The sequence below is a fragment of the Megalopta genalis genome, unplaced genomic scaffold, assembly GCF_051020955.1.
Source record: "Megalopta genalis isolate 19385.01 unplaced genomic scaffold, iyMegGena1_principal scaffold0161, whole genome shotgun sequence".
NCBI classification, from domain to species: Eukaryota; Metazoa; Arthropoda; class Insecta; order Hymenoptera; family Halictidae; genus Megalopta; species Megalopta genalis.
Window position 1 is genome coordinate 26,911 of NW_027476230.1, and position 12,504 is coordinate 39,414.

A 12,504-nucleotide genomic window follows, 5' to 3' on the forward strand; every position below is an offset into this window, starting at 1 on the left:
GCTAACTCGTTCGTTTCGCATGCTGTTGTAGCTAAATGATATATATCACAAGTATTTGTAGCTAATCCATTTGTTTTGCATGGATTTGAAGCTAAGCCCTCTACTTCGCATTCATTTGAAGCTAAATCATTTGTTTCGCATGGATTTGAAGCTAACTCGTTCGTTTCGCATGCAGTTGTAGCTTAATAATGTATATCACAAGTATTTGTAGCTAAACCATTTGTTTTGCATGGATTTGAAGCTAAGCCTTCTACTTCACATTCATTTGAAGCTAAATCATTTGTTTCGCATTGATTTGAATCTAAGCCTTGTCCTTCGAATTGATTTGAAGCTAAATCATGTGTTTCGTATGGATTTGATGCTAAACCTTCTACATCGAATTGATTTGAAGCTAAATCATGTGTCTCGCATGGATTTGAAGCTACCAGGTTTGTTCCTACAGTATTTAAATCTATATCACTTATATCGCAAGTATTTGAAGCTAAAAACATATGTGTCGCATGGATTTGAAGCTGAACCTACTACATCGCATTGATGTGAAGCTAAATCTTGTGTATCGCATGGATTTGAAGCTAAACCTTCTACATCGCATGGTTTGAAGCTAAATCATGTGAATCGCATGGAATGGAAGCTAACTCGTTCGTTTCGCATGCAGTTGTAGCTTAATAATGTACATCACAAGTATTTGTAGCTAAACCATTTGTTTTGAATGGATTTGAAGCTAAGCCTTCTACTTCGCATTCATTTGAAGCTAAATCATTTGTTTCGCATGTATTTGAAGCTAAGCCTTCTACATCACATTGATTTGCAGCTAAATCATGTGTTTCGCATGGATATGAAGCTAACTCGTTCGTTTCGCATGCAGTTGTAGCTTAATAAGTGTATATCACAAGTATTTGTAGCTAAACCATTTGTTTTGCATGGATTTGAAGCTAAGCCTTCTACTTCGCATTCATTTGAAGCTAAATCATTTGTTTCGCATGGATTTGAATCTAAGCCTTGTCCTTCGAATTGATTTGAAGCTAAATCATGTGTTTCGTATGGATTTGAAGCCAAACCTTCTACATAGAATTAATTTGAAGCTAAATCATGTGTCTCGCATGGAATTGAAGCTACCTCGTTTGTTCCTACAGTATTTAAAGCTATATCACTTATATCGCAAGTATTTGAAGCTAAAACATATGTGTCGCATGGATTTGAAGCTGAACCTACCACATCGCATTGATTTGAAGCTAAATCTTGTGTATCGCATGGATTTGAAGCTAAACCTTCTACATCGCATTGGTTTGAAGCTAAATCATGTGAATCCCATGGAATTGAAGCTAACTCGTTCGTTTCGCATGCAGTTGTAGCTTAATAATGTATATCAAAAGTATTTGTAGCTAAACCATTTGTTTTGCATGGATTTGAAGCTAAGCCTTCTACATCGCATTCATTTGAAGCTAAATCATTTGTTTCGCATGGATTTGAATCTAAGCCTTGTCCTTCGAATTGATTTGAAGCTAAATCATGTGTTTCGTATGGATTTGAAGCTAAACCTTCTACATCGAATTGATTTGAAGCTAAATCATGTGTCTCGCATGGAATTGAAGCTACCTCGTTTGTTCCTACAATATTTAAAGCTATATCACATATATCGCAAGTATTTGAAGCTAAAACATATGTGTCGCATGGATTTGAAGCTGCACCTACTACATCGCATTGATTTGAAGCTAAATCTTGTGTATCGCATGGATTTGAAGCTAAACCTTCTACATCGCATTGGTTTGAAGCTAAATCATTTGAATCGCATGGATTTGAAGCCAACTCGTTCGTTTCACATGCAGTTGTAGCTAAATGATATATATCACAAGTATTTGTAGCTAAACCATTTGTTTTGAATGGATTTGAAGCTAAGCCTTCTACTTCGCATTCATTTGAAGCTAAATCATTTGTTTCGCATGGATTTGAAGCTAAGCCTCCTACATCACATTGATTTGCAGCTAAATCATGTGTTTCGCATGGATTTGAAGCTAACTCGTTCGTTTCGCATTCAGTTGTAGCTTAATAATGTATATCACAAGTATTTGTAGCTAAACCATTTGGATTTGAAGCTAAGCCTTCTACTTCGCATTCATTTGAAGCTAAATCATTTGTTTCGCATGGATTTGAATCTAAGCCTTGTCCTTCGAATTGATTTGAATCTAAATCATGTGTTTCCTATGGATTTGATGCCAAACCTTCTACATCGAATTAATTTGAAGCTAAGTCATGTGTCTCGCATGGAATTGAAGCTACCTCGTTTGTTCCTACAGTATTTAAAGCTATATCACTTATATCGCAAGTATTTGAAGCTAGAACATATGTGTCACATGGATTTGAAGCTGAACCTACTACATCGCATTGATTTGAAGCTAAATCTTGTGTATCGCACGGATTTGATGCTAAACCTTCTACATCGCATTGGTTTGAAGCTAAATCATGTGAATCGCATGGATTTGAAGCTAACTCGTTCGTTTCGCCTGCAGTTGTAGCTAAATGATATATATCACAAGTATTTGTAGCTAATCCATTTGTTTTGCATGGATTTGAAGCTAAGCCCTCTACTTCGCATTCATTTGAAGCTAAATCATTTGTTTCGCATGGATTTGAAGCTAAGCCTTCTACATCACATTGATTTGCATCGAAATCATGTGAATCGCATGGATTTGAAGCTAACTCGTTCGTTTCGCATGCAGTTGTAGCTTAATAATATATATCACAAGTATTTTTAGCTAAACCATTTGTTTTGCATGGATTTGAAGCTAAGCCTTCTACTTCGCATTCATTTGAAGCTAAATCATTTGTTTCGCATGGATTTGAATGTAAGCCTTGTCCTTCGAATTGATTTGAAGCTAAATCATGTGTTTCCTATGGATTTGATGCTAAACCTTCTACATCGTATTGATTTGAAGCTAAATCATGTGTCTCGCATGGATTTGAAGGCTACCTCGTTTGTTCCTACAGTATTTAAATATATATCACTTATATCGCAAGTATTGAAGCTAAAACATATGTGTCGCATGGATTTGAAGCTGAACCTACTACATCGCATTGATTTGAAGTTAAATCTTGTGTATCGCATGGATTTGAAGCTAAACCTTCTACATCGTATTGGTTTGAAGCTAAATCATGTGAATCGCATGGATTTGAAGCTAACTCGTTCGTTTCGCATGCAGTTGTAGCTTAATAATATATATCACAAGTATTTGTAGCTAAACCATTTGTTTTGCATGGATTTGAAGCTAAGCCCTCTACTTCGCATTCATTTGAAGCTAAATCATTTGTTTCGCATGGATTTGAATCTAAGCCATGTCCTTCGAATTGATTTGAAGCTAAATCATGTGTTTCGTATGGATTTGAAGCTAAACCTTCTACATCGAATTGATTTGAAGCTAATGATGTGTCTCGCATGGAATTGAAGCTACCTCGTTTGATCCTACAGTATTTAAAGCTATATCACTTATATCGCAAGTATTTGAAGCTAAAACATATGTGTCGCATGGATTTGAAGCTGAACCTACTACATCGCATTGATTTGAAGCTAAATCTTGTGTATCGCATGGATTTGAAGCTAAACCTTCTACATCGCATTGGTTGAAGATAAATCACGTGAATCGCATGGATTTGAAGCTAAGTCGTTCGTTTCGCATGCAGTTGTAGCTTAATAATGTATATCACAAGTATTTGTAGCTAAACCATTTGTTTTGCATGGATTTGAAGCTAAGCCTTCTACTTCGCATTCATTTGAAGTCTAAATCATGTGTTTCGTATGGATTTGAATCTAAGCCTTGTCCTTCGAATTGATTTGAAGCTAAACCATGTGTCTCGCATGGAATTGAAGCTACCTCGTTTGTTCCTACAGTATTTAAATCTATATCACTTATATCGCAAGTATTGAAGCTAAAACATATGTGTCGCATGGATTTGAAGCTGAACCTACTACATCGCATTGATTTGAAGCTAAATCTTGTGTATCGCATGGATTTGAAGCTAAACCTTCTACATCGCATTGTTTGAAGCTAAATCATGTGAATCGCATGGATTTGAAGCTAACTCGTTCGTTTCGCCTGCAGTTGTAGCTAAATGATATATATCACAAGTATTTGTAGCTAATCCATTTGTTTTGCATGGATTTGAAGCTAAGCCCTCTACTTCGCATTCATTTGAAGCTAAATCATTTGTTTCGCATGGATTTGAAGCTAAGCCTTCTACATCACATTGATTTGCATCGAAATCATGTGAATCGCATGGATTTGAAGCTAACTCGTTCGTTTCGCATGCAGTTGTAGCTTAATAATATATATCACAAGTATTTTTAGCTAAACCATTTGTTTTGCATGGATTTGAAGCTAAGCCTTCTACTTCGCATTCATTTGAAGCTAAATCATTTGTTTCGCATGGATTTGAATGTAAGCCTTGTCCTTCGAATTGATTTGAAGCTAAATCATGTGTTTCGTATGGATTTGATGCTAAACCTTCTACATCGTATTGATTTGAAGCTAAATCATGTGTCTCGCATGGATTTGAAGCTACCTCGTTTGTTCCTACAGTATTTAAATATATATCACTTATATCGCAAGTATTTGAAGCTAAAACATATGTGTCGCATGGATTTGAAGCTGAACCTACTACATCGCATTGATGTGAAGCTAAATCTTGTGTATCGCATGGATTTGAAGCTAAACCTTCTACATCGCATTGGTTTGAAGCTAAATCATGTGAATCGCATGGATTTGAAGCTAACTCGTTCGTTTCACATGCAGTTGTAGCTAAATGATATATATCACAAGTATTTGTAGCTAAACCATTTGTTTTGAATGGATTTGAAGCTAAGCCTTCTACATCACATTGATTTGCAGCTAAATCATGTGTTTCGCATGGATTTGAATCTAAGCCATGTCCTTCGAATTGATTTGAAGCTAAATCATGTGTTTCGTATGGATTTGATGCTAAACCTTCTACATCGAATTGATTTGAAGCTAAATCATGTGTCTCGCATGGATTTGAAGCTACTTCGTTTGTTCCTACAGTATTTAAATCTATATCACTTATATCGCAAGTATTTGAAGCTAAAACGTATGTGTCGCATGGATTTGAAGCTGAACCTACTACATCGCATTGATTTGAAGCTAAATCTTGTGTATCGCATGGATTTGAAGCTAAACCTTCTACATCGCATTGGTTTGAAGCTAAATCATGTGAATCGCATGGATTTGAAGCTAACTCGTTCGTTTCACATGCAGTTGTAGCTAAATGATATATATCACAAGTATTTGTAGCTAAACCATTTGTTTTGCATGGATTTGAAGCTAAGCCCACTACTTCGCATTCATTTGAAGCTAAATCATTTGTTTCGCATGGATTTGAAGCTAAGCCTTCTACATCACATTGATTTGCAGCGAAATCATGTGTTTCGCATGGATTCGAAGCTAACTCGTTCGTTTCGCATGCAGTTGTAGCTTAATAATGTATATCACAAGTATTTGTAGCTAAACCATTTGTTTTGCATGGATTTGAAGCTGAGCCTTCTACTTCGCATTCATTTGAAGCTAAATCATTTGTTTCGCATGGATTTGAATCTAAGCCTTGTCCTTCGAATTGATTTGAAGCTAAATCATGTGTTTCGTATGGATTTGAAGCTAAACCTTCAACATCGAATTAATTTGAAGCTAAATCATGTGTCTCGCATGGAATTGAAGCTACCTCGTTTGTTCCTACAGTATTTAAAGCTATATCACTTATATCGCAAGTATTTGAAGCTAAAACATATGTGTCGCATGGATTTGAAGCTGAACCTACTACATCGCATTGAATTGAAGCTAAATCTTGTGTATCGCATGGATTTGAAGCTAAACCTTCTACATCGCATTGGTTTGAAGCTAAATCATGTGAATCGCATGGATTTGAAGCTAACTCGTTCGTTTCGCATGCTGTTGTAGCTAAATGATATATATCACAAGTATTTGTAGCTAATCCATTTGTTTTGCATGGATTTGAAGCTAAGCCCTCTACTTCGCATTCATTTGAAGCTAAATCATTTGTTTCGCATGGATTTGAATCTAAGCCTTGTCCTTCGAATTGATTTGAAGCTAAATCATGTGTTTCGTATGGATTTGAAGCCAAACCTTCTACATGGAATTAATTTGAATCTAAATCATGTGTCTCGCATGGAATTGAAGCTACCTCGTTTGTTCCTGCAGTATTTAAAGCTATATCACTTATATCGCAAGTATTTGAAGCTAAAACATATGTGTCGCATGGATTTGAAGCTGAACCTACTACATCGCATTGATTTGAAGCTAAATCTTGTGTATCGCATGGATTTGAAGCTAAACCTTCTACATCGCATTGGTTTGAAGCTAAATCATGTGAATCGCATGGATTTGAAGCTAACTCGTTCGTTTCGCATGCAGTTGTAGCTTAATAATGTATATCACAAGTATTTGTAGCTAAACCATTTGTTTTGCATGGATTTGAAGCTAAGCCTTCTACTTCGCATTCATTTGAAGCTAAATCATTTGTTTCGCATGGATTTGAAGCTAAGCCTTCTACATCACATTGATTTGCAGCGAAATCATGTGTTTCGCATGGATTTGAAGCTAACTCGTTCGTTTCGCATGCAGTTGTAGCTTAATAATATATATATCACAAGTATTTGTAGCTAAACCATTTGTTTTGCATGGATTTGAAGCTAAGCCTTCTACTTCGCATTCATTTGAAGCTAAATCATTTGTTTCGCATGGATTTGAATCTAAGCCTTGTCCTTCGAATTGATTTGAAGCTAAATCATGTGTTTCGTATGGATTTGATGCTAAACCTTCTACATCGAATTGATTTGAAGCTAAATCATGTGTCTCGCATGGATTTGAAGCTACCTCGTTTGTTCCTACAGTATTTAAATCTATATCACTTATATCGCAAGTATTTGAAGCTAAAACATATGTGTCGCATGGATTTGAAGCTGAACCTACTACATCGCATTGATTTGAAGCTAAATCTTGTGTATCGCATGGAGTTGAAGCTAAACCTTCTACATCGCATTGGTTTGAAGCTAAATCATGTGAATCGCATGGTTTTGAAGCTAACTCGTTCGTTTCACATGCAGTTGTAGCTTAATAATGTATATCACAAGTATTTGTAGCTAAACCATTTGTTTTGCACGGATTTGAAGCTAAGCCTTCTACTTCGCATTCATTTGGAACTAAATCATTTGTTTTGCATGGATTTGAAGCTAAGCCTTCTACTTCGCATTCATTTGAAGCTAAATCATTTGTTTCGCATGGATTTGAATCTAAGCCTTGTCCTTCGAATTGATTTGAAGCTAAATCATGTGTTTCGTATGGATTTGATGCTAAACCTTCTACATCGAATTGATTTGAAGCTAAATCATGTGTCTCGCATGGATTTGAAGCTACCTCGTTTGCTCCTACAGTATTTAAATCTATATCACTTATATCGCAAGTATTTGAAGCTAAAACATATGTGTCGCATGGATTTGAAGCTGAACCTACTACATCGCATTGATTTGAAGCTAAATCTTGTGTATCGCATGGATTTGAAGCTAAACCTTCTACATCGCATTGGTTTGAAGCTAAATCATGTGAATCGCATGGATTTGAAGCTAACTCGTTCGTTTCGCATGCAGTTGTAGCTTAATAATGTATATCACAAGTATTTGTAGCTAAATCATTTGTTTCGCATGGATTTGAATCTAAGCCTTGTCCTTCGAATTGATTTGAAGCTAAATCAAGTGTTTCGTATGGATTTGAAGCTAAACCTTCTACATCGAATTAATTTGAAGCTAAATCATGTGTCTCGCATGGAATTGAAGCTACCTCGTTTGTTCCTACAGTATTTAAAGCTATATCACTTATATCGCAAGTATTTGAAGCTAAAATATATGTGTCGCATGGATTTGAAGCTGAACCTACTACATCGCATTGATTTGAAGCTAAATCTTGTGTATCGCATGGATTTGAAGCTAAACCTTCTACATCGCATTGGTTTGAAGCTAAATCATGTGAATCGCATGGATTTGAAGCTAACTCGTTCGTTTCGCATGCTGTTGTAGCTAAATGATATATATCACAAGTATTTGTAGCTAATCCATTTGTTTTGCATGGATTTGAAGCTAAGCCCTCTACTTCGCATTCATTTGAAGCTAAATCATTTGTTTCGCATGGATTTGAAGCTAAGCCTTCTACATCACATTGATTTGCAGCGAAATCATGTGTTTCGCATTGATTTGAAGCTAACTCGTTCGTTTCGCATGCAGTTGTAGCTTAATAATGTATATCACAAGTATTTGTAGCTAAACCATTTGTTTTGCATGGATTTGAAGCTAAGCCTTCTACTTCGCATTCATTTGTAGCTAAATCATTTGTTTCGCATGGATTTGAATCTAAGCCTTGTCCTTCGAATTGATTTGAAGCTAAATCATGTGTTTCGTATGGATTTGAAGCCAAACCTTCTACATCGAATTAATTTGAAGCTAAATCATGTGTCTCGCATGGAATTGAAGCTACCTCGTTTGTTCCTACAGTATTTAAAGCTATATCACTTATATCGCAAGTATTTGAAGCTAAAACATATGTGTCGCATGGATTTGAAGCTGAACCTACTACATCGCATTGATTTGAAGCTAAATCTTGTGTATCGCATGGAATTGAAGCTACCTCGTTTGTTCCTACAGTATTTAAAGCTATATCACTTACATCGCAAGTATTTGAAGCTAAAACATATGTGTCGCATGGATTTGAAGCTGAACCTACTACATCGCATTGATTTGAAGCTAAATCTTGTGTATCGCATGGATTTGAAGCTAAACCTTCTACATCGCATTGGTTTGAAGCTAAATCATGTGAATCGCATGGATTTGAAGCTAACTCGTTCGTTTCGCATGCTGTTGTAGCTAAATGATATATATCACAAGTATTTGTAGCTAATCCATTTGTTTTGCATGGATTTGAAGCTAAGCCCTCTACTTCGCATTCATTTGAAGCTAAATCATTTGTTTCGCATGGATTTGAAGCTAAGCCTTCTACATCACATTGATTTGCAGCGAAATCATGTGTTTCGCATGGATTTGAAGCTAACTCGTTCGTTTCGCATGCAGTTGTAGCTTAATAATGTATATCACAAGTATTTGTAGCTAAACCATTTGTTTTGCATGGATTTGAAGCTAAGCCTTCTACTTCGCACTCATTTGAAGCTAAATCATTTGTTTCGCATGGATTTGAATCTAAGCCTTGTCCTTCGAATTGATTTGAAGCTAAATCATGTGTTTCGTATGGATTTGAAGCCAAACCTTCTACATCGAATTAATTTGAAGCTAAATCATGTGTCTCGCATGGAATTGAAGCTACCTCGTTTGTTCCTACAGTATTTAAAGCTATATCACTTATATCGCAAGTATTTGAAGCTAAAACATATGTGTCGCATGGATTTGAAGCTGAACCTACTACATCGCATTGATGTGAAGCTAAATCTTGTGTATCGCATGGATTTGAAGCTAAACCTTCTACATCGCATTGGTTTGAAGCTAAATCATGTGAATCGCATGGAATTGAAGCTAACTCGTTCGTTTCGCATGCAGTTGTAGCTTAATAATGTATATCACAAGTATTTGTAGCTAAACCATTTGTTTTGCATGGATTTGAAGTTAAGCCTTCTACATCGCATTCATTTGAAGCTAAATCATTTGTTTCGCATGGATTTGAATCTAAGCCATGTCCTTCGAATTGATTTGAAGCTAAATCATGTGTTTCGTATGAATTTGAAGCTAAACCTTCTACATCGAATTGATTTGAAGCTAAATCATGTGTCTCGCATGGAATTGAAGCTACCTCGTTTGTTCCTACAGTATTTAAAGCTATATCACTTATATCGCAAGTATTTGAAGCTAAATCATTTGTTTCGCATGGATTTGAAGCTAAGCCTTCTACATCACATTGATTTGCAGCTAAATCATGTGTTTCGCATGGATTTGAAGCTAACTCGTTCGTTTCGCATGCAGTTGTAGCTTAATAATGTATATCACAAGTATTTGTAGCTAAACCATTTGTTTTGCATGGATTTGAAGCTAAGCCTTCTACTTCGCATTCATTTGAAGCTAAATCATTTGTTTCGCATGGATTTGAATCTAAGCCTTGTCCTTCGAATTGATTTGAAGCTAAATCATGTGTTTCGTATGGATTTGATGCTAAACCTTCTACATCGAATTGATTTGAAGCTAAATCATGTGTCTCGCATGGATTTGAAGCTACCTCGTTTGTTCCTACAGTATTTAAATCTATATCACTTATATCGCAAGTATTTGAAGCTAAAACATATGTATCGCATGGATTTGAAGCTAAACCTTCTACATCGCATTGGCTTGAAGCAAAATCATGTGAATAGCATGGATTTGAAGCTAACTCGTTCGTTTCCCATGCAATTGTAGCTTAATAATGTATATCACAAGTATTTGTAGCTAAACCATTTGTTTTGCATGGATTTGAAGCTAAGCCTTCTACATCGCATTCATTTGAAGCTAAATCATTTGTTTCGCATGGATTTGAATCTAAGCCATGTCCTTCGAATTGATTTGAAGCTAAATCATGTGTTTCGTATGGATTTGAAGCTAAACCTTCTACATCGAATTGATTTGAAGCTAAATCATGTGTCTCGCATGGAATTGATGCTACCTCGTTTGTTCCTACAGTATTTAAAGCTATATCACTTATATCGCAAGTATTTGAAGCTAAAACATATGTGTCGCATGGATTTGAAGCTGAACCTACTACATCGCATTGATTTGAAGCTAAATCTTGTGTATCGCATGGATTTGAAGCTAAACCTTCTACATCGCATTGGTTTGAAGCTAAATCATGTGAATCGCATGGATTTGAAGCTAACTCGTTCGTTTCACATGCAGTTGTAGCTAAATGATATATATCACAAGTATTTGTAGCTAAACCATTTGTTTTGCATGGATTTGAAGCTAAGCCCTCTACTTCGCATTCATTTGAAGCTAAATCATTTGTTTCGCATGGATTTGAAGCTAAGCCTTCTACATCACATTGATTTGCAGATAAATCATGTGTTTCGCATGGATTTGAAGCTAACTCGTTCGTTTCGCATGCAGTTGTAGCTTAATAATGTATATCACAAGTATTTGTAGCTAAACCATTTGTTTTGCATGGATTTGAAGCTAAGCCTTCTACTTCGCATTCATTTGAAGCTAAATCATTTGTTTCGCATGGATTTGAATCTAAGCCTTGTCCTTCGAATTGATTTGAAGCTAAATCATGTGTTTCGTATGGATTTGATGCTAAACCTTCTACATCGAATTGATTTGAAGCTAAATCATGTGTCTCGCATGGATTTGAAGCTAAACCTTCTACATCGCATTGGTTTGAAGCTAAATCATGTGAATCGCATGGATTTGAAGCTAACTCGTTCGTTTCGCATGCAATTGTAGCTTAATAATGTATATCACAAGTATTTGTAGCTAAACCATTTGTTTTGCATGGATTTGAAGCTAAGCCTTCTACATCGCATTCATTTGAAGCTAAATCATTTGTTTCGCATGGATTTGAATCTAAGCCATGTCCTTCGAATTGATTTGAAGCTAAACCTTCTACATCGAATTGATTTGAAGCTAAATCACGTGTCTCGCATGGAATTGAAGCTACCTCGTTTGTTCCTACAGTATTTAAAGCTATATCACTTATATCGCAAGTATTTGAAGCTAAAACATATGTGTCGCATGGATTTGAAGCTGAACCTACTACATCGCATTGATTTGAAGCTAAATCTTGTGTATCGCATGGATTTGAAGCTAAACCTCCTACATCGCATTGGTTTGAAGCTAAATCATGTGAATCGCATGGATTTGAAGCTAACTCGTTCGTTTCACATGCAGTTGTAGCTAAATGATATATATCACAAGTATTTGTAGCTAAACCATTTGTTTTGCATGGATTTGAAGCTAAGCACTCTACTTCGCAATCATTTGAAGCTAAATCATTTGTTTCGCATGGATTTGAAGCTAAGCCTTCTACATCACATTGATTTGCAGCTAAATCATGTGTTTCGTATGGATTTGAAGCTAACTCGTTCGTTTCGCATGCAGTTGTAGCTTAATAATGTATATCACAAGTATTTGTAGCTAAACCATTTGTTTTGCATGGATTTGAAGCTAAGCCTTCTACTTCGCATTCATTTGAAGCTAAATCATTTGTTTCGCATGGATTTGAATCTAAGCCTTGTCCTTCGAATTGATTTGAAGCTAAATCATGTGTTTCGTATGGATTTGAAGCCAAACCTTCTACATCGAATTAATTTGAAGCTAAATCATGTGTCTCGCATGGAATTGAAGCTACCTCGTTTGTTCCTACAGTATTTAAATCTATATCACTTATATCGCAAGTATTTGAAGCTAAAACATATGTGTCGCATGGATTTGAAGCTGAACCTACTACATCGCATTGATTTGAAGCT